This window comes from Rana temporaria, chromosome 4, assembly GCF_905171775.1.
Source record: "Rana temporaria chromosome 4, aRanTem1.1, whole genome shotgun sequence".
In the NCBI taxonomy this organism is placed as follows: domain Eukaryota; kingdom Metazoa; phylum Chordata; class Amphibia; order Anura; family Ranidae; genus Rana; species Rana temporaria.
The window spans coordinates 255851020-255875694 of record NC_053492.1 but is presented as its reverse complement, the minus strand read 5'-3'; positions in this window follow the sequence as shown (position 1 = coordinate 255875694).

Here is a 24675-nt window from a genome sequence, read left to right as displayed (position 1 = left end):
CTATACAAAAAAAAAATGTCAATGCTCAGAGACTCCATCATCAAGGACTTCTGTTATGTATTTTTCAGTTCAGTTGTATTAGTTCCTATTCCCTCTACTACAATAGCAGTTTTGATCTTGTTGCATTTTGCAATAGAATATATATTAAATAAAAGATATTACAGTAATATTTAACTCCTTAGCCTCTTCCAAAAACAATATTCAAAACGCATGCGATGAAAAAAATCAGTGCTAAAACCCCAAAAGGCAAAGGCAATAAAGTGGGAGTAAACTCCCATGCATGATTTGTAGCTATAGGTAAGCCTATAATAAGGCTTACCTATTGGCACTATAAATATCTCCTAAACATGCACCGTTCAGGAGATATTTACTGTAGATGCAGCTGGTGACATCACCGGAGCATGCACTGTGAAGGAACGGCATACCTGTGCCGTTGCTGCCATAAACGGCAGCTCCACACTCCCAAACCCGGAAGGAAGACCGGTTGAAGATGGACGTGCCTTCAGCAGTGACAGCAGATTCGTTCTAAATTAAGTTTCACATAATGTGCTAGTATTCCATGCATACTAGCACATTATGACAAGGAATGTGCCGAACACCCCCCTGTCCGGTTTGCAGCAAAACTCCCAAACAGGGGAAACATTTATTGGGGCGTCAACACTCCTAGTATAAATGTCATATGTTACTTCAGTAGGATCGGTGGGTCTCATTGAGCCCATGTAAGATGCCTGTGGTAGGTAGTGTCCGAAGTGGAGCTTGTGTGCTGAGGATTAAGGTGAAAACTTAGTCAGGCAGGTCAGGATGGCAACGGATCAGGCAAAGTGGTACACAATCGAAATCCAGAGAGTGGTCAGGCAGGCAGAGGTCATACATGAACTGGCATTGAAGTACAAAATCAGCAGGCTAGAGAGTAGTCAGGAATTCAGGCAGGAGTTTATACACGAAAATCTGTTTTCTAGATTAATACTTCACAAGTCCATTTTACTACAGAATGCCTTCAGATCTTCTGGAAATCGCAAGGTGGCTTATATTCCTTGGTTTTTAGCTATCAGGCATGCTGGGAATCCAAATCTATAATAGATCTTTCTTTCTTGAAGTTGGTTTATCAGGGGTTTCAGGGCACTTCTGCGTGAGAGTGTTTCCTGAGACAGGTCCGTAAAAATGAGTAACGTAGCTCCCTCATATTCAATAACTTCAGAATTTCTTGTGAACTGCTAAACTTGCTGTTTTGTTTCGTATTGAAAAAATCTCACTATTACATCTCTTGCCATCTCTTGTATTCGGTGAAAGGCTATAGGAGTTAGCACTTATTTTTTCATTATTTTATAGAATACTTCACGGCCCACGTTTTCTAGATCACTACTTTTCACGGATTCTGGCAGCCCGCGGATCCTTAAGTTATTTTGTCTGTTTCTGTTTTCTTGATCCTCAAGCTTGTATCGGATATTCATAATTTCTATCCAATCCCTATCCGCCCTCTCATGCAGTTCCATGATAGCTTTTTTATGTTCATCTAACTGTGCTTCCGATTATTCAACTCTTGTTAGTACATTTTGAATATCTGCTCTGGTCACATTCAGTTCACCTTTGATCATGCGTTCTAAATGTGCCCTCGTCTGTACCATGTCCTGTTTTGTAGGCGGTAATTGGGAGTTATCTGTTTCTTTTCATCTCTCCTTATCCGTCTTTTGCTGTTGTTGTTCTTCTTGATTTTTCTGTGGAGATTTCCCTTCTTCCATAGCGGGATTTCCAGTGGCTTGTCTCTCTGGAGAAGGGATCAGTTCCTCCACCCTCTCCACCTCCTGTTCCACCCTTTGATCTACCTTATCCTGTACCATATACGTCTTTATAGAATTTCCTTTCCCATGTTCTGTAACTTTCGGTCCTTTCTTACCCATTGTTTTCTCCCATAGTTTAATGTTTAATTAGTTATTTCTCTATTTTTCGTTCTCTTCTTAGTTATTTTTACTGTTTATTTATATTGTTTATTCTTTTCCTTACATATTTTATTGCACTATATTTAGATGTTCACCCCCCTACCCTTCCACTAATGTTATATCTGCTATTATATCTTGTATTAACTCCCCTTATGGTCCTGCTTATATACAGTACAAACTAGCTTGTGAAACGTAATTAGTAAATCAAAGTGCAAGTGCAGACACCTGTACAAATATATGATTGGCTGTGCAAGCAGTCATACAATTTGTACAAGTGATTATGCAGATTATATTCGAAAATGTGCAAATTGTGCTGTATCTTAGAAACCCCAAAGTAACAACAGCCCCCTGTCCTTCCACTGGTGTTATTTCTAATATTCTGTCTTATAGTAATCCACTTATATCTCTCTATGTGCAAATTACGTACTAACTTACACAATTTATAAATACAAATACAAAAGCAAGCAGTTATACCGATATACAGATAATTGTGCAAACAATTGTACAGGTATGTGTATAAATGTGCAAAAAAATAATAATAATTTTTTGCACGTAAACGTGCCAATTACTGTACACAAACTATGTACCAGTTCAAGGCAAATATAAATGTACTTAAAATATATAATAAACCATCATCAACATTCAAATAATCACAACCCCCCCCCCCCCAAAAAAAAAGGGGAGAGGGGGAAAGTGGAGAAGAGATAGTAAGGTGCTTGGCTTAATTGTCCAAATAATATCCAGTTGAATTGTCTATCTTAAAAAAGTTACCATTATGCAGGATTATTTATGCATTTTTTTTACCCTGCCACGATTATCTATATAGTCCAAAAAAGGAAAAAAAAATGAGAAAAAAATAGGGCTGTTACTAATTAAAATTTTCGTGTTTGATAAATCAATTTTTTTGTAAATCGATTAATCTACTAATTTCGATTAATTATAACGCACATACATTTTTCAGATCACCACCATATATAGTCCCCACTGTAATACCCACAGACATCTCCCCCACTGTAATATCCACAGACATCTCCCCACTGTAATATCCACAGACATCTTCCCACTGTAATATCCACAGACATCTCCCCCACTGTAATATCCACAATCTCCCCCACTGTAATATCCACAGACAGCTCCCCCACTGTAATATTCACAATCACCCCCACTGTAAAATCCACAATCTCCTCACTGTAATATCCACAGACATCTCCCCAACTGTAATATCCACAGACATCTCCCCACTGTAATCCACAGACATCTCCCCCACTGTAATATGGTCCACATCTCCCCCACTGTATAGGAAGATTAGTGCTTGCTTAGTCTTACCAGAGAAGCTGGCTGAACACAAGCAGTTGAGGCCGGGTGATGACATCAGTGCGCCGCTCTAGGCTCACCTAGGCCACTGCCGGGTGGACCAAGATGGCTGCCGCTCCGGGAGCTAGGCCAAAGCCGCGGCCTTTCCTATGGCCGAGGCAGCAGTGGAGCTCCGCGGATCACATGGTGTGCCGATCCGCATATGGTGACCCGTTTGGATCACGGATCATTTAAGAACTGTTGCACCACTAGTACCGATCAAAAGAATTTCGATTGATCAAAAAAAATAGTGATTAATCGAGAAATTAATCTTTAATTCCCACAGCCCTAAAAAAAAACAAGGGGGGTTGCTTGCAAAATATAGATGCAATGTGGGAGGTGGAGGGGGGGTACTCCAGATGGTGTCAAGCAAATATGTGTCCAGTTAGTTATATTTATCCTGTGCCTCTGCAGCTATTTAGCTCATAAGAATGTTACCTGCTGGTGCTTAATTATTATCCTGGATATCCTTAAACAGCTGATTGTGCTGCTGCTTCTCCCTACTCATCATATCAGTCCAATTTTCCATACATATTTAATATTAGATAGTAGCAGCACCAATATGTACTCAAATGAAGCTTTTACCCCTATGTGTATGGATACGCCTTAGTTCCACAGTCAAGTATATAAGCAGATATATGTGCAGAGTTATTCCAGCTCTGAGCAATCCTCTTTTCTTTTTTCAGTGAAATAAAACAAACTTACAGAGAAAAACCTTAGTTCGTTCCGCACCCTTGCTGTGAGTGACAGGTTATTTACATATCTCATGCACTAGCCTGAGACAGAGGCACATCCTGTGTAAAAAGTTCACAATTCACATCCCTCTCCCCTACTCTCCCCTCCTCTTCCTTCCAGCTCTCCCAGGATTGGCTGCATTTACTGTGTTTTGACTGGATGTTTCTCATCATGGGGTGTGATCCACAGTTCAGTGTGACAAGGAAATGCATGTATATTGCAGTGAAAACACAGAACAGAAAGCAGAATATACACAGACAAGTGACCTGATTTAGGTTAGATGTATCTAGTGAGAGCTGGGCAAAATTGCAGTGTGTGTGTCCGAGGTCACCTGATCACAGTTGCAACATCAGGTTATTTACATATCTCATGCACTAGCCTAGAGACAGGCATTATTTTTTAATTCCCACCCCCACTCCTTTTCTGAAGTCATGTGGTTACTTTTCTGTTTTTTTACTGGATGTTAGGGATCATAGCAGAATTTAGTGTAAGGAATACACAAGAGAAAATGCATGTTGACAAGGGGAGTGTAGAGGTGGGCGGGGAGTCTACTGACATCACGACTCCACCCACCGAGCTCCAGACAACAGACCCACCCACAGAATCTGCAGTTTTTTGGGTCTCATAACAGACAGAGGTGAGACATTTGACAGGTAAGGATACATGCAGGAGGCATGTATATCCTTATAGATCAGCACTATGGCAGTAATTTAGAAAGGATGAGAGTGGTTTTACATCCACTTTAACCCAGGTTATATTATTTAATAAATACTTATATAGTACCCTCAATTTATGCAGTGCTTTACATATATATATTGTACATTCACACTCTGTGTTCCAGTTCATTAAATTATTATTTAAGCATTTGATCTAGGTTTATGACTGGCTGTATTTACTTAATTTTGGAAGGTTTGTGACATCATGATGATGTCAGAGGTCATGGGGCACACCCTTTTTTGCTGTAATTTGATTGGTGACTGGTACTTTAAAAGTCACTGCAATTTACACATCATATCACATAATTAGGTATCCTCCCTTCATTGTCATTTCATCCTTTCAATCAACAGGTTATCATAATCATCAGACAGTCCTGGGGGCTTATATACTACACTATATCTAAAGGAAGATTCCCCTTAAGTTTGTAGGCAAACCTAGAGAGTTTTAAATCGTTTTTTGTTTTCTGAATTAATGTTAATGCTAGTTGTATTCTATTATTGACATAAATGGTAATTTCACTATTAGGCAAAAAAAGAAAATAAATGTTAGCAGAAAGCACATTTTCACTATACTTTCTGCAAACAAATCCATTTCAGACTGCTGTAATACACCATATACTAAAAATTGTAATGTGCCTGTCTGTTCCACACATTGCTGCAATGTCTATGGGAGAATGCACTCTACAGTCTGAGACTGCATAGAGAGAGATGATTTCCCAGTTTCATATCACTTCTCAATGATTCTCATGAGACTTAAGACCTGTGCAGCTAGCACTGGAGAGTGGGGAGATTGCTAACCATTTCCATAATTGTCCTGAAATATGTTATGATGATATGATGTATGATAATTCTGCAATATTACTTAATAAGTATAATGTACTGTATATTACACAATTGACCCATTTGAAATATTTTAAAACTGGTTTCTAAGAATATTAAAAAAAAAAAAAGTTTACTAAATCATTCCAGGGTGAGAAAACAACTGTCAAACGCTTGCAATATTAAGTCTTCACAGTGGTTTCAGAAACAAACAAAAATTGCTAGCTTGTTTTGAGTTTCAAACAATGTTTCCACTGTTTTCTTACATTGACTGGGCTTAACAGGGTGCCAATTTCTCAGAAAAAAAGAATGGGGAATAGGATTTTATTTCAGCATTGTGTTTCACCTTGACTTGGTCTATGATGGATTTTTCAAACAGCACTCCATCATAATACTATAGTTTGATGCTGAAGCTCAGCCTTTTGAAACATCTGCCAAATTAGGACTCTAACAATGTGTGCAAGAGACACTGCGCCCATGACCTATCTGTTTTTCATCTTGGCTTTACACTACAAAAAGGAAAATAATTGTCTCCTCTAGTTTCATATCATGCCAAGAATAGGAACATTTTTAAAGTCTTTTTCTATCGTGAAAAGTCCAAGCATATAAAAAAGACTAGTATATTACACTGCTATATTTATAGAGTTTGGGGAATGTGGCAACGTTGGGGTTTACTGTGAGTTTGCTTTACAATGATTTTTCTCCATATTTTTACATTTCACACTGTATGTTTCCTGAAGAGCAAGAACTGGATAAAGGGACATGGCTTGAGCATACTATATAATTGATTTGTGTCAAAAACATAGGAAAAGGTTCACAAGGGAAATTACATTTAATTAAATCATAGTGACTCTGCTCTAGTATAAAGTTCCAGTTAAATGATTTTATGATTTTAACAGGTCCATGTATGCTTTAGATCAGGGATCCTCAAACTACGACCCTCCAGCTGTTGTGGAACTACACATACCATGAGGCATTGTAACACACTGACATTCAAAGACATGACTAGGCATGATGGGAATTGTAGTTCCTGAACAACTGGAGGGCCGTAGTTTGAAGACCCCTGCTTTAGATCCTCTTCTAGCTTTATCTAGACATTGGTATGAGATAGAGTGAAAAGTTAATATTGTGGACTTTGAATACCAGAAATCCTACTAGTAATGGGAAAAAGGCAAATCTATCTGTAAACCCTGCATTTCCCAATTATGATTACTTGTTGGTTAAACATTTAAAATCAATTAGGATCATATATACTGTTACTACTATTATATTTTTATTGTTAGTGTAAACATATATTATTAGTAAGAGAATCAAGTAGCGTTGGGCATCTGTAATAATCAGTTTATTCACTCCTTTTAAGTTATAAGAGCGCAGTCTTGCATTACTTGATTCTCTTTTCTTTTTTTCTTTCTTGTATTATTTACTTACATTCTCACTCAAAGAGTGTCAAAGAAAAAGTATACTTACATTTTTCCCAGCTTCTGTACTGCAGGGGGTGATGTCACGCCCTCGCGCCATGGGAAAGAGCCACAGGAAAGGTACATACAGTATATTTAATATTTTTTTTTAACCTACAGGTTTTTTTTTTATTATTCAAAGTGGCTATTAATGATGGGGGATACTAAGCAGACCTTGCTTTACCATTTGTTACAAAAAAATCTGTTTTGAGCAAAAAATTAGGGCTGTTACTGATTAAAAAATTTTTGTTCGATCAATCGTTTTTTTAATCGATTAATCAACTAATTTCGATTCATTTTAACGCACATACAGATCCAACTACTTTTAGCTGATCTCCTTGCATTGCAACTCTGCATTAGTCAGTGGTAAATGTGGTATACACTATATACAATCAACCGACACTAGTTAGTTTCCACAATCTATGACTTAACTTCACAGTTCACACAAATACGTTTTAAATTCAAACTGTAGCACTGACGTAAGTAATTTTTTCTTATTAAACTTTAAGAAAAACTTAGAAAGTTAGTTTAACTTTAATTATAAAACGTATCTAGTATATTGACTGTCAGTTACTTTATAGAAGGCAAGTAGGCATCACTTTAGCCAGTCATGCAGACATACCAGAGTGTTTACATTTTCTGGAAGCAGACATGATCGCATTTTATTGACAATATACCCTGAAGAACTTAACAGTCTTTCGCACGGAACAGATGTTGCCGATACACAAAGAATTGTCTGCACAAAACTGCTTAGGACAGGAAAACAATGGTTATTTTTGCCCCCTTCCCCTGATGCATCCTCCTGCTCCACAGATGCAAAGGTACCTCAATCCAATGGGTGCAGTTTGCTTGCATCCAGCAGGGTAAATCTCACTGTCCAGGCTGTCCGGTGACGTCAAGAATTTTGATCGATCAAGAGAATTTTGATCGATCAAAATAATTAAAGATTAATCGAGTAATTATTCTTTAGTTTCCCCAGCCCTAAAAAAAATATTTGTGCAAAGTTTATTGTTGAGCAACATTACAGATCACATGCAGTTGAATGTAACTACAGTGAAGGAAAAAATTATTTGATCCCCTGCTGATTTTGTACGTTTGCCCACTGACTAAGAAATTATCAGTCTATAATTTTAACGGTCATACATGCTCCTCATTTTATGCTTAATGTTACTGTAGTCTAAAATACAATCTAATCCTCCAGATTTGGAAGCATCAGCCCCTGATGAGTGCATAAGCACGAAACGCGTCGGAAAAATTAAGGATGCCAACCCATTCCATATCTGATCCACTAGAAATCATGATCTACAATTTTCTACCTCACGTCATTGCAATTGCACTGTGCCACTTTAAGGAAGTATGTGTGTCCTATCTTGTACTCATGGGAAGCTGTTCATTGTTTTTCATACTGTTTTGTATTATTTATTGATGGCATTGTATATCCGTGATGCGATGCGCTCTGTACGTCCTCCCTCCGCACCTCCTTCCGCCTCCTAGGCGGGGCGGTCTTTGGGGAGTTGGGCGGCGGCCACAGCGAATCGACGTCATGCCCACGTGACCCGCGTCTGACGCCATTTGTGACGTCATGACGCTGGTACTTCCATTTCGTGGGCAGAGTTTTTCCCGCCCCGATTGGAGCCCCTTCCGACATACGTCCGGCCAGCGTGACGTTATTGTGCACCAGTGTGTGGCCGTGCGCAGGGATGGGGGGTATAAATAGGCTGCCTGCACACAGTCTTGGTGACCATAATGGCTCCACTCATCTCTATGGCCTAAGAAACCGGAAGCTACAAGCATTTCATGACTTTGGTTACGAGGGATAAAAACAGCGCCATTGGGAAATTGGGAAAGCATCTTATCACACTGATCTTGGTGTGGTCAGATGCTTTGAGGGCAGAGGAAAGATCTAGAGTCTAATAGACCCCACATTTGAAAAAAAAAGTGTACCTGTCACTCCCTGTTGTTATCATAGGGGATATTTACATTCCATGTGATAAAAAATAAAAATGATATATAAAAAAATAAAAGGAACAGTGTAAAAAAAAAAGCAAAACAGATAATCATTTTTTTTTTAAATTAAAGCACCCATGTCCCCCTGTGCTCACACATAAAGCCGAACACAAGCATCCATCTCATGTCGTATACAAACAGCAATTGCACCTTGCATGTGGTATCACCGGCCCAGATTTACAGAGTGTGGGCACACATTACGCCGCCGTAGCGCAAACGCCGTCCGTCATGCCGGCGTAGTGCGGAGAGGAAAGCATTGCATTCAGCAAGCCAGTGCTCCCAACGTTGCGCCAGCGTGGCGTGGGTTTCGAAGGCACAGGCCGGCGAAGTGGGTGTGACCCCATGCAAATGATGGTCCGAGCGTGGTGCAGTGTTTTACGCCTGACGTATCACGAACTGCACATGCACCGTGACGTGGACGAATGCACAGCACCTCTCAGCGCCTGCTCACAACCACGCCGGCACAACTGCCTAAGCTACGCCGGATCACCACGTACGCCCAGTCAGACATACGTCCAATGCACAATACGCAGGCTTGTGTTCCCTGGGGCAGACCTTTGCATGTCTGCTGCCGGGTTGCGCCTCATATATAGGGAATAACTTTATGCCGGACATACAACTTACGCGCACCTTGCGTAGCATGCGTCGGGCGCATGCTACGCTACGTTTGTGAATCGCTGTATTTCCCTCATTTGCATGTTTGAATGCCTAATCAATGGGACCAGCTCATATGTGCACCCATGCTACGCCGGCGTGTGCAAGATACGTTGGCGTAGGGTGGCCTGTATTTAGGCGTATGTTGGTTTGTGGGTCTGGCGCACACATACGCCGGGCGCACATTTGCACTTACGTCGGCAAAAGGTGCTTTACGTCGGCGTAAGTGCTTTGTGAATCTGGGCCACCGTGAACGTCAGATCAAGGACAGTAATTATAGCCATAGACCTCCTCTGTAAATATAAAGTGGTAACCTGTAAAGGCTTTTAAAGGCTTTTGAAAATGTATGTAGTTTGTCTCCCCTGCACGTTGTGTGTAATTTTAAAGCATGTTGTGTTTGGTATCTATGTACTCGGCATAAGATCATCTTTTATCTTTTACCAAACACTTAAAGCGGGGGTTCACCCTAGAATAAAAAAAAAAAAAAAAAAATGTTATTCTATCATAAAATTCGGCATCGTAGCGCGAGCTACAGTATGCCGGTCTTACATTTTTTATCCCCGTACTCACTGTTTAATCCGACCTAGACGATTCTGTCTGCCCACGGGGAATGGGCGTTCCAATCCAGACGGAAAGTGATTGACGGCTGGCTCTGGCGCGTCACGCTTCTCCGGAAATAGCCGAAATAGGCTTGGCTCTTCACGGCGCCTGCGCATAGCCTGTGCGCAGGCGCCGTGAAGAGCCGAGACCTACTCCGGCTGTCTTCGGGGAACGTGACGTGCCAGAGTCGGCCGTCAATCACCCTCCCTCTTGCTAGGAACGCCCATTCCCCGCGGCAGACGGAATCGTCTAGGTACGATTAAACAGTGAGTACGGGGTTAAAAAATGTAAGACCGGCATACTGTAGCTCGCGCTACGATGCCGAATTTTATGCTGAAATGTTGTTCAGCAGGGTGAACCACCGCTTTAAGCAATATAGTGTGTTTTTGTGCATTAAAATAAAAGAAAAGTGTTTTTTCCCAAAAAATTGCATTTGAAAAATCCCTGCACAAATACTGTGTGAAAAAATATTACAACACCCACCATTTTATTCTGTAGAGCCTTTGCCTTAAAAAAATATATAATGTTTGTCATTCTCTATAAAAAAATATATATTTTTCATGTAAACAAAAAGTGTCAGAAAGGGCTTTGTCTTCAAGTGGTTAGAGGAGTGGGTGATGTGTGGCATAAGCTGCCAGGACAGTTCAACCACCCCCCTCCAAATTACCCCTTTTTGGAAAATAGCCACCCCAAGCTATTTGCTAATAGGAATGTAGAGTTCCATGGAATATTTTATATTTTGCCGCAATTTTCAGGAAAATTACAACAAAGTTGTTACTAAATTATATATTGCTCGCACATGGCATGGGTATATGTGAAATTACACCTCAAAATACATGGGCTAGCACAAAGGTACCTTAAATAACAACTCAACACACAAGTATGATCCAACATATTTATTAAATGGAAAATATATGGCCACGGTGTTACCCATAAGGGGGGGGGGGTTAAATTAATTTAAATAAATAAATAATTAGTAAAACATATTTCAAAGGGAATAACCTGATGTCCATCCAGCCAAAGCTGGACGACTAATCCCCACCGGCCGGCGCCGGCAGAGCAACTGCCGGCTGAGGCCCCCCCACCACCGTGGCTGCTTCTATCAGGTTTTGCAAACCCATATTGAAAATGTCGATGCCAATGGGTGACAGATGGACTCCATCCCTGCGAAAAAGGCCTGGGATAAAACCTTCTAATTCCGAGTGGCGGAACGACACTCCGCCAGAAGAAATCAGGAAACTATGGATGGTCCTGTTAAGTCTCCTCCGAATTCTGTCCAAATAAAACAGACTACTCTGAGGAGACCACAGAATTCTTGGGATCATTTCCGAAAAAGCCAAAACAGAACCTGGAAACATGAGACCCATTGTATGCAAATCTCTCTTTATTTCACATAGTAGATCCCAAGTGCCCAATTTACCTAAATCGTTACCACCTACATGTAATACTAGAATCTGAGGTGACGGCCATATGGCCGACAAATGCACCAAATGGTCCTTCACATTACGCCACCTCAAACCCCTAACACCTGACCATAGTAAAGTAAAAAATGAGGAGTCTAGACCTAGGTTAGTGGAGTAGGGCCTCGTTCCGGCATGCTTGGCGGCCCAGAAAACATAAGAGTGGCCCACTATCCATACCACCTTCTTGACTTGCTCTGAAAGAAAAAATTATAAAATTAACTCTGGACGAACATATAGCTTGTACCTAGAACTATTCCAACGCCCTACATACTTTAACCTGTCCTCTGAAAAACCCAAGGAGTTAGCTATTGTGGCTGCCCCTATCCTAAAGGAATGTGACGAAAAACGAAAACCTGATAAATTCAAAAGCTTCAAACAAGCCGAAAAAACGGCCGAAAACTGGTACCTGGTAAGAGGGGATAAATTACTGTGTACAAAAAACGAGTCCGGATGAGTCGGCCTTACCGCCAAATACCTTTCGACTTGGGTGACCGGGCATAAGGAATCGTTAGGTGAACTAGAAAGGGAAAACCAACAACCTTTACCCACTGGCATAGATTTGGACCTGCAAAGAAAAATAAAAAGACAGCCATCCTGTACCCGGATATGATTGAACCTAAGAAAAGATGAGGAAGACATGTTAATTGCTGTGAATTCACCTACCCTGAGAGCTCCGAAAAAGGCGACTGAAAAAACAGCTTTAAACAGCAGAACTTCAAAACCAGATGAACATACCTCGTGAAGCGAACCCAGGAGGTCCAATAACAGTTCGACCGAAATGGGACGCCTGTCGTCACTTGAAGGCCTGGACCTCCTAAAACCCTTCAAAACTTGAGTCACTTGAAAGAAAGAAGTCAAGGGTGGTAGACCTGAAAATTTCAAAAAGAATGACACCCCAGCAAGGATCTTGCTCACTGACGCCGGGGATAACCGTGCCTGAATCAAATTGGATAGAAAAGATAAGGCTAACAATGGAGTAACACTAAAAGGATCCGACCCCACATTCTGGCAAAAAGAGAACCATCTGGACCAAGATAACTTATAGTCCGACCATGTCTTACTTGAAACTGAATTGCGTAGGTTACTGAAAATTAGTCCCATATTAAGCCCGAGAGGAATTCCGGGCAAGGGGTCCCCTGTTGATCTGCCGACAGAGCCAGGTCCCGAAACTTTGCGAACTGTAGGCGAGACAAAGCATCGGCAATATTGTTATGAATTCCAGCTATATGCTCAGCCTTAAGCCAAATATTATGGCGCATACAGTGTAAAACCAAAAAACGCAGCAGTTTAACAACCGGCTCAGATCTAGAGGATAATGCATTAATAGCGAACAGGACACCTTTATTGTTCGTATGGACCATGATTCTCTTATTCTCAAAGAATTATTTCCAGATTACTACCGAGACTACCACTGGAAATAGCTCCAGGAGGACCAGGTTTTGCAAGATGTCCTCCTGTAACCATTCCTGATGCCAAACACCAGCACAACAATGACCATTAAGGAAGGCCCCAAAGCCTACCGAGCCGGCTGCGTCCGTAAAGAAATTCATCTGACTACTCACTACAAATTCCTGTTGCCACACTGTGGAACTGTTAAAACTGATCAAAAAAGCATCCCAGATCTTAAGATCCTCCCTAACCCCTTTTGACAACCTGACATGTGCCCGTGGGTTAGTAAGGCCTTTGATGGCCAGGGAGAAACTACGTGAGAACACCCTAGCCATTGGGATGACCCGAGCAGCAAACGCAAACAGCCCCAGTAAAGACTGGGCCTCTTTTAATAGCACTTTCTCCGGTAATCTGAACTCCATGTGTATCGAATCAATAATAATGCAGAGGAATTCGATAGACGTGGAGGGAAAAAAGTTTTTTTCCTGCGCTAAGGGAACGCCAAAGTCTTCACAGATTTCAAAGAAAACCTGTAAAGCCTCGGAGCATTCCGAGGATCCTTCCTTTCCAAAGAATAAAAAATCATCTAGGTAATGCAAAGCAGCCCCATGAGGAAGCCTTTGGGATAGGACCCAGTGCAAAAAGGTGGAGAAGGCTTCAAAGTAAAAGCATGATAGGGAAAACCCCATGGGCATAGCCTTATCAAAGAAAAAATGACCCAAGAAATGAAATCCCAAAGAATTAAAGCCTTGGGGGTGCACTGGCAACAAACGAAAAGCCGCTTTAATGTCGGCCTTGGCCAGCAAGGAACCCCTGCCCATCTGCCTTAAGATGACCAAAGCTTCATCAAATGAAGAATAACATACGGGAGCTAATATGTTAGAAACCTCATCATTCAGGGAGGATTTAGGAGGGTAGGAAAGATGATGAATTAACCTATATGCTCCCGCTTCTTTTTTGGGGACTATGCCCAACGGGGACAAACGAAAGTTCGTAAACGGGGGAGCCTGGAAAGGGCCCGCAACCCTACCTTCAGCCAGTTCTTTGGATATCTTTTCATACACAACCTCAACATGACAATCAACTGATATTAAATTTTTAACCATCACACAGCCTGGGCCTTTAAAGGCCGGCACTAAAAACCCGTCTCTGAATCCCTCAATTAGCAGAGCCGCCATCCTGTGATCTGGGTAGCGCTCTAACCATGGTTGCATTTCGACTAACCTCACTGGAGTCGGCGCCTTTTCCATGGTTATCCTTGGGAACTGGCTGAAAAGAGGATGCGGCGGATTTGCGGAAACACCTGCTGGCTGCATGAGAACCGCTGCAGTAAGAGCAGTCGTGTCTATACCGGCAATTTGTAAGGAACTTGCACTGGCCCTCATTGAAGGCAAAGCAAAAACCCTTGCGAAAATTGCCCTGACTATTTGTCGGAGGCCTAGGAGTAAACTGGGGTTTTGTTGGCAACATTAAGTTTAACCATAGACCCACGTCTTTTGTCCCCCAGTGTAACGAGGGGTGGACTGCCAGTTTTTGTCGAAAGTTCTCGTCATAAGAGAACCAAGACGAGCCTCCGAAATGGCGAAACGCCTCAGCAATGATGTCCAAGTGCTGGAATAGACCTGAGCACTTGCTGGGGAAACGCTCTCCCATTACAGCTGCATAAATGCAGAAAGCCTGCAGCCAATTTTGAAAAGTTTTAAGCACGGCCCTCCTCCTATCCTCCTCGGACCTGTCGCCCGCCTGTTTGTCAGTCTTAGCCAAAAACTCCTTGGAGGAGGGCAATAAAGACAACAAGTCAATAAACTCTCCCCTCCAAATTTTTTCTTTTACTGTCCTGGGCAAATGAAAGCCCAGAGGGGACAGAACACATGGGAGGGGCTCTTTAAATGAAGCCTCCCCCACTGTCACAGCTGACGGCCTAATAGGCAACGAGGGGTTAATAACATTAATCAAGCCCTTGGGCTTCCTAGTATCTTGTAATGCATGAGAACTTGACTCCTGCCAAATTGCATTTACATCCTCCAAATACTGCGTATCATGTGGGGTAAAATCATTACTGGTCTCATGCAAAAAATCAGCACCAGACAAATGTGCTCTCTGGCCTTCTGCCTCACTCTGTGACTGCTGTTCTGTACCTATCGCATAATTACTGTATAAATTCCTGTCACCATAAGCACCAGAACCCTGTGCCCCTTGCATACCTCTATCAGCACCACTAACATGTGCCCCTTGAAATTGCTGTAAAACATTTGACAGGGAATTAACTAGAACAGACAGATGAGACATATCAGGATAAGATTTCTCACCAACTTGGGACACTGGTTGCTCACTCTCCTCCACCTGCATGAGGTGAGTAGCGCTGCTCTCCCGCTGCCGAGATGCACTTCTTGTCACAGCAACTTCTTTCTTCAGACCTGACTGAGGAGAAGGGGCTGCACTCTGAACCTTCTTCTTCCTTCCTGGCTTCTGTTTCACTGCGCTCCCCGCAGCAGCTGAGCCTTTTCTCTGCACTGGAGGGGATAGTGTGGGCTGAACTGCAGTACCTTCCTCCAGACAGCGAAGCAGCCATTCCTCACCCCCCTTGCTCTCAGCCCTCTCCAGCAGTTGGCACAGGAGGGCTTCCCTGCTGCTGGTGGCGCGGCGCTTCATGCTGACAGGCTCTGTCCCTGCTGCGACGCTGGCTGACAGGACGGGCTGAGGAGACCGCCGCGCTGGAGCCCTTTTATAGACTCCTACAGCGCGGGTTTCTCCTGCCCGATTCGACCAATCGGCGGGTCCGATTCTCCACCAATCGATTCGTTGTTGCTGCCCAGCATCCGCACGGCACCTGTAATGACAAGGACACAGCAGGAGAGACTGCACATAGGTGCTTCTCGTCCTTTGGGCCAGCCCATGTTGGTCCAGCATATTGCTGGGACCTTTCATTCTGCTGCTTCTCCTGAGTATTGTGATACACAGTGGTGCAGTGAGTAGCACTTTCGCCTAGCAGCAAAAGGGTTGCTGGTTCGAATCCCGACCACAACACCATCTGCCTGGAGTTTGCATGTTCTCCCTGTGCCTGCGTGGGTTTCCTCCGGGTACTCCGGTTTCCTCCCACACTCCAAAGACATGCTGGTAGGTAAATTGGATGTTGTCCAAATTGGCCCAGTATATATATGTATATCTGTGTGTATGACTGTGTGTCCCAAGCGTGTCACGATCCTACGGGGTAAAATGACCGCACCAGCCAAGCAGACTCTGGCTGGAAAAAGCGCCCAGAGGCGATTCAGTTCGCATGAGTAGCGCTATACAAGTCATTCATTCATTCATTCATTCATTCACATGTTTGAGACTTTTTTTGAGCCTAGCTGCGTACAGGACCCCAAACACAAATCACCGCCTTCAGGTTTTCTAAGAGTGTAAACCCTATTTTGGAAGGTAGACACCCCAAGCGGCATGTTGAGTATTTTTCAGATCTTATTTGTTTTGGAAAATGAAGAAAGAAAAGGAAAATGCATTTTTTTAAACCTTGTGACAAAAAGTGAGATCTGCAAAATACTCAACATGCCTCTCATCAAGCTTTGGGTGTCTACTTTGTGAAAAGGAGTCATTTGGGGAGGGGGGGTGTGCTATCTTGGCATTTCATGTCCTCCGAAACTGTGATAGGTAGTGCCGTGTACACACGATCAGTTTTTCAGGCTCTAGAAAAAACAAAGGGCCAGATCCTTAAAAGGGATACGCCGGCGTATCTACTGATACGCCGTCGTATCCCTGTTTCTATCTTTGGAACTGATCCACAGAATCAGTTTTCAAAAGATAGGCAGAAGATCCGACATGTGTAAGGGACTTACACTGCCGGATCTTAGGATGCAGTACCGCATCCGCCGCTGGGGGCATTTTGAGTCGAAATGCCGCTTTGTGTATGCAAATGAGCACTTAAGGAGATCCACGAAGCGGTTTAGCTTCGTGAAATCTCCATAAATACTTACGTTGCAATCGTAAAATTAGGGCTGCTTTTACAAAGTGTAAACTGTTTACACCTTGTAAAAGTAGACCCTTCTTACCTGCGACGCTGTTTTTTTTTTTTTTTTTTTTTTGCCGTATATTTTTTTTTCCCCCGACGCAACTTTTTTTACCCGGCGCGATTCTCAAAACACGGCGTAACGTAAAACCGCGCTATGTACGTCGGGAAAATGACGTCGTGAGCATGCGCAGTACGTCCGACGCGGGAGCGTGCCTAATTTAAATGGGACTCGCCCCATGAAAATAGGAACGCCTTGCGCCGGACGGATTTAAGTTACACAGCCGAAAATTTCTAGGTAAGTGCTTTGTGGATCGGGCACTTAGGTAGAAATTTTGCAGCAGTGTAACTTAAATCAGAATATTTAAGTTACGGCAACGTTTTTTTTCAACTTGATCATTAAGACGGTCTTGCCTACACATGATCGTGAAAAAAAATACTCTAGCAAAGCGCGGTGACGTACAACATGTACGACGGCACTATAAAGGGGAAGTTCCATTCGGATGACGCCAGCCTTTTGGGCTGCTTTAGGTGATTTCATGTTAGTAAAAGACGATTCATGTTTTTCTGTCTGTTACAGCCTGATGAATGTGCTTACTCCATTACGAACGGTAGTTTTACCAGAACGAGCGCTCCCATCTCATAACTTGCTTCTGAGCATGTGCGGATTTTTCACCTCGTTAAAGCCCACACACGACCATTTTTTACAACCCGAAAAACGACAACATTAAAAACGTTGTAAAAAAATAGAGCATGTTCAAAAAAAATTTGCCCCGTTTTTCAGAACCCGAAAAATGCTCTGAAGCCCACACACGGTCGTTTTTAATGACATAAAAAAACGTAATTTTTTAGAACCTGAAAAACGGTCGTGTGTACGCGGCATTAGAATGCCTGAAGGCGGTGATTCGTTTTCGGGGTCCTGTATGTGGCTACACTGACAAAAAGTCTCACACATGTGGTATCCCCATACTCAGAAGAAGAAGCAGATTGTATTTTGGGGTGTAATTCCACATATACCCATGGCATGTTTAAGCATAATATAATTTAGTGACAACTTTGTGTAAAATGTTTATTTTCTTTTTTTCCGTAATTTTTTAATCACTTGTGACGAAAAAATAAAATATTCAATGGTCTCAGCATGCTTTTCAGCAAATACCTTGGGGGGTCTACTTTCCAAAAATTGGTAATTTGGAGGGGTTTTGTACTGCCCAGCCATTTTAGCACCTCAATAAATTAGATAGGCAGTCATAAACTAAAATCTGTTTAAATTCCAGTAAATGTACCATAGTTTGTAGATGCGCTAACTTTTGCACAAACCAATAAATATACACTTATTTAAAAAACAAATACCCAAGACATGTGGCTGAATACATTTTGGCCTAAATGTATGACTAAAATAGAGTTTATTGGATTTTTTTCTAGCAAAAAGAATTAGAATTATTTTTTTTCAAAATTTGTGGTCTTTTTTTCATTTATATCGCAAAAAAAAAAAAAAAAATCCCAGAGGTGATCAGATACCACCAAAAGAAAGCTCTATTTGTGAAAAAAAGGACACAAATTGTCTTTGTGTACAGTATTGCATGATCGTGCAACTACCAGTTAAATCAACACAGTGCCAAATTGTAAAAAGTGCATTGGTCATTGAGGGGGTAAAACCTTCCGGGCTGAAGTGGTTAAAGTTGGAATCACTTCAGTGCCTGGACCACTGTTGGCTGAATATGGGTCAGAACAATGCAGAACAGAGTGCACACTTGCGACCTAGAGGAGAAGTAGGACCGAATCAGCTTTTGCTTCTCCTTTAAATATGTGTCTCAGAGAATCAATCAATGCCTAGTGCCAACATAACAATTTGGTCTTTGCATACTGTGAAGGACCCTTATATAGAGGTAAGAAAATGTATCATATATTATGCTCTAAAATGTTTTAAGAATTATTTTATGGTGTATTGGGGATAGGGATGAGCTCGATGTTCAAGTTGAATGTAAGTTTGACTCGAACATCGGGTGTTCGCCGAATAGCGAACAATTTGGGGCATTCGTGGCAAATTCGAAAGCAGCAGAACACCCTTTAAAAGTCTATGGGAGAGGGGGTGCAGTCACAGCGTGATACTGGATGGAAGCAGGGGATAAGAGCTTCACAGAGACCCGAGACAAAAAACGATTCTCCAGGGCTACTAAACAGCGATACAAGCTTCTAAAGACACCGCACCCCTGGCGGAACACACAGCGCATGACGGGCTCAAAGGACCGCCATGGAAAACCGGCCTAAAGGTCCCTAACTAACGATTTACTCCATGTAAGAGAGCAGAACAGGATGCCTCAAGATGGGGCCCAGCATGCTCACAGACTGCAGACTCATCTCCGGAGCACTCCACATGGGACAGTGAGTACACTACACAGCTCACAAAGGCTGATCTGGATGACATATGAAGATTTAGGGGAATGGGGATAGAGGGAGGGTGCAAGTTTTAACCATAGACAGACACGGAGGAACTGTATCTGGCTGCACAAACCATGTCCGCTCTCCAGACATAGAACCGACTTTACTACATAAGGAACCCTGCACGAACGGGACGCTGCTGAGGGGTAAGCTTCTACAATATTATTTGAACTGGCTCCCTATAACCACGACCACTGCATTGTGCTGAAGCCGCTATCATCTTAAAGGTCTGTACCCCGATACCAATGAAACATAATCCTGACACGGATGAATTGCATTGTTTCAGAAATTGTACAGACGGCCTATTGTGCTGAATTTTGCATTGTCTTGTACTAACATTATAACTGGGAGATGTATACATCTGTGCATTATAAGACAATTATAGCAACTACAGCCATTATCATGCAGTGTGAAGCAGCCCCGCTATTCAGCAATTAAGTCCATAAATAAGGGGTATTGGAAAATACTGACTGGATTCACATCAAACATATGTGATATATTTCTCACTTTCCTGTCCACATAAATACCTTGAAGGACTGAATCTTGACTGTTTTCACCTACTAACATCAGGTGTCACCTGTTCATTATTAACGGAAGATATGGAATAAATACAACACTAACCATTAATTTATTAATTAATCTACCACCACTGTTTCCACATCATACCGTGAATAACTCTACTGCTGCAGCAGGATTTCCTTACTGTATTCTATCCTCCTCCTCTCTCTCACAACCACAGGGCTCAGTCATCAGTGATTGCACTCATTGGATAAACTAGTCTGGATGTCAGGTGACACAACTTGTCCCTGACTGTATTCCACATGACTGTATTCCCTATATAGTACTCAAATTATATTGATTACCACAGTGCTAACAACTGATGACTGACCCCCGTAAGTCCGGACAGTGTTGTGAATTTATGTTGTCCATTGTATGTCCCGTACGTTATACATGTTCATGGTAAGACACCCATCAATTGATACTATTTTCTAATAGACTGTATTGTGTTTTTTGTAACAATGCTTTTGATACCATATTTAAAATAACTTTTTGATATTTAATAAAGGATTTTATATTCATAAGGATCTAGATCATTACTGTGTGGCCCATAGTAACCCCTATTTTTCAAGACCTCCTCTGAGGCCATTTCCTGCTCACTTAATCTCTCTTTCCCATTTTTATCTTTAATTTTTGATCTGGATGACAGCCTTACATGTATGTATGACAAGCTAGCCAGGAAATCTCAATCCGAGCTACATAAGTCTACAAACACCCTGTCCATGGAGATTGCGGCCCTGGGTACTAGAACTGACCTGTTAGAAACAAAGCATGATGAGCTTAGCCTCTCTCATTCGGACCTTAGGAAGGATCATGAAACCCTCACTGACACAGTGCAGCTCTTATAAGTTCATCTGGAGGACCTCGACAATAGAAACAGGAGGAATAATTTGAGAGTGACAGTGAGAGTGAGAGTGACAGACCTCCCCCAAGCCATGTAGAAATTGTTTCAGTCACTTCTCCCTGAAACCCCTGCAGCGTCCTTTACATGTGATAGGATACACAGGGCCCTGCATCCAAAACCTCCCCCGGACAGGCCTCCTAGGGATATTGTGATGTGCCTGAAAGATTTCTTAATTAAAGAGGAGATACTCAGAGCTTCACGCAACTCACCTAGTATCCAGCTGGAGGGTATCACCATTCAGATATCCCCGGATATATCACCCACCACCCTTGACAAGCGCAGGAGAATGAAGGAGATAACAGTACTTCAGGCTGCCAGGATTAGATACCGTTGGGGATTCCCTTTCAAGCTACAAGTCCCACACAATGGCACCACCTACACGGTCACCACGATCCCTGAAGGGAAAGAACTATTGGTGAAGCTTGGTCTCCTGGATGCCATGGATAACCCGAGAATGCCATCCACTCCACGGCCATCGGCCATCTGGGCTACTCCCTCTCCCAGGAGGGATCGCTGCAACCAACAATAGGGCCCTTAGCGTCCCACACGAGCTGCTACAACCACAATATTGCCGGCATGTAGGGTAAACCAAGTTCAGTCCCTACCCCAGCTGGAAGTTCGTTAGCGCCCATTTGATTGTCTCCACACTCCAATCAAGTCGGTTCGAGCACATAGACACTGGAAAAAAATCCTCTCTTTTTTGGCTGCTGGACCAGACCCATTGCAGTCAACAGATTGCAGAGACTGTCCTTACCACTTGATTGGAGTTCTGGACCATTTGGTCCATATTAGGAGGTTTCTTTTGGACAGGGTGATTGTTTCTGCCCTGACCCCCATAGTAGAAAAGCTTATTTTTGCAGCTATGACTGACAGTTACAAGAAGTTGCAGCCGTTGCTGCACGAGTTTGTCCTATTTTTATTTTTACTTACATTTTCTTTACTGCTGCACACCTTATTTTTTACACACAGGCTACGTGATAATATATTTGCTATGACATATTTTACTAAGTGGATATGTAATGTCTCTCAAGCTGTTTATTGCATCAACCTACTATTGCAAAAGGAAGAGATTGGGGGCTGATGTCCTCCTTCTCCAGGAGACGCATTTCTTCATCCAAAATCACCCGCACTATTACGACAGGGCCTTTCATCAATGATTTTATACTACATACGAGTCCGGGACACGTGGGAGCCGCTAGTTTTATAAGGAATACAGTAATGTTTGATGTACAACACACTTATAGAGACCCAGATAGTCGCTTTGTAATTGTTAAAGGGGGAAAATTCAGGGAAAAAGCATCACCATTGCCTCGATGTATGCACCTAATGACTCCAGGCTTCCTTCTTTAATAACTTTTCCCAAACACTAGATAAATACCACTTTCTCCATATGCTAATTGGTGGGGACTTCAACCTAGTGGCACACTCAGATGTGGATAGGAGTAGCAGGGCACAGTCCAACATTGCCTTCCCAAAATCGTTACAGTATCAACTGAAAACCCATCAGCTATTGGACACTTGGAGAGACCATAATGTGGGGTGCAGGGAGTACACTTTTTACTCCCACCCCCACAACAGCTACTCCAGGCTGGACTACATATTCTCTACAGCTGTATTGACAGCTAACTCCACCTCAGCCAGAATTCATGCATGCCCATGGTCTGTCTACCAGATGGTGTCTTGTGTCTTTTCTCACGCTGGTATCTCTAGAGATGTGGGAGCCTGGAGGCTCAATGACTCCATACTCACAGACGCAATAGCACTAGCCCGGATAATGGAATACATCTCAGAATACTTTTTCCACAACAATGTTGGGGAGATCTTCCCAGCATCCTTGTGGGCCGCACACAAGGCAGTGCTGAGGGGACGTCTTATGCAGCTCGCCTCTGAGCGTAAATGCCAGAGGCTCCTGGATGTTTCCTCCCTCACAGCTGACCTAGAAAAACTGTATTGCCAGCATGGTCGAACCCCTACACAAGAATTGCTCAATCATATTAATCAGAAATGGAGGGCTCCGGATACTCTCCTATCTGAGCAAATTGAAAAATCCATTAGGTGATCCAGGGCTCATTTCCTGCTACACAGCAATTTGGCTTCACCCATGTTCGCAAGAAAGTTGAAACAATCTCTACAACTCACTCAGAGGTATAAGCTGGTAATCTCGCCTCACATCCAAAGGAGGTGTTACAATTTTTTTCCACACTATCAAACTCTGATGGCGGACCCTCAGACCAGGGCCGATCTGCCCTGGTCTGAGGGTCACTATGCAAGCTGCTTAGGGCCCTGCAAAGCTGCGGATAGCCCCCCAAATTACTAGAGGCCCCACCTGGTGAGAAGTCATTTTCGGCCCCTCACCCCGCTTCTCAACTCGCTGGCTGCATGGGAGAAGGGGTAAGAAGTCAGCACCCGACAGCACCGACAGCAGAACACCCCCTCCCCCCGCTTCTCAACTTTAATGTGACATGTCATTTTCAGCAGGCCCCCCCCCCCGCTTCTCAACTTTAATGTGGCATGTCATTTTGCTTAGGGCCACAGGGAGGTCAGGATCGGCACTGCCTCAGACCCCCATTGCTCCCTCATCCCAATCCTGGTTGGAGGCCATTTCCTTACCTAAGATTACTGAGGAACAACTTCAAGCCCTGAATGCCCTCTGCACAGAAGGAGGTAGCCAAAATTATTTCCGCATTGAAACCCTCCAAGGCCCCAGACCCAGATGGCTTCACAGCCCTTTATTATAAGAAGTTTTCTGGACTATTAACAAAATTTTTTTAATAGGGTTCTGGCGGGTGACTCATTCTCTACTGATATGCTTATGGCCAACATGTCCTTGATCCAAAAGCCAGGAAAAGATCACTCCCTTCCCCAGAACTATAGACCTTTATCAGTTATCAACAATGATTCTAAAATATTTAGTCGCCTGTTGGCAGATCGTCTAGCATCCATCATCACAACATTAATCTCCCCTGATCAAACAGGTTTTATCCCCACAAGACAAATAACCAATAACATATGCCTTGCATCAAATATTATACAGGATGCTGAAATCCAAATTCGGGATCCAGGGAGAATTTGTAAGAGGCTTTCATGCTCTATATCGCCAACCTCGAACCAAAATTAAACTTCCTGGATGTTCATCAGAATACTTTTCCCTGTACTAGACAGGACTGCCCTCTATACCCTATTGATGGATACTGTAGTAACAATCAGGAATTTAAATTGAGTCTTTATGCAGACAACGTCATTCTGTTTCTGACTGACCCCTTAATCTCTTTGCCTAATCTTTTCACAGCATTAGACACCTTTAACCGAGTATCGGGTCTGGGAGTTAACCCCTCCAAGTGTGTGGCTATGCCTATAAACTTACCGCACTCCTTGGTATCGTCCCTGAATAGCAGATTTGAGTTCTGTTGGAACATGAAATCTTTGCAATACCTGGGAGTAAGACTAGCTCATCTCTAAACCCTCATTATTAACATCTTTTACTTCCCTGTGGCATTTCATGCAGAAAGAGACTTTGCACACTGGTCCTCACAAAGATTGGTGACGCTGCATTCATTGCTTCAGGGCACCATGTTCTGTTCTTTTGAACATTTGCACCAAAACTACGACATACCTATCTCTTTACAAATACCTACAGATCT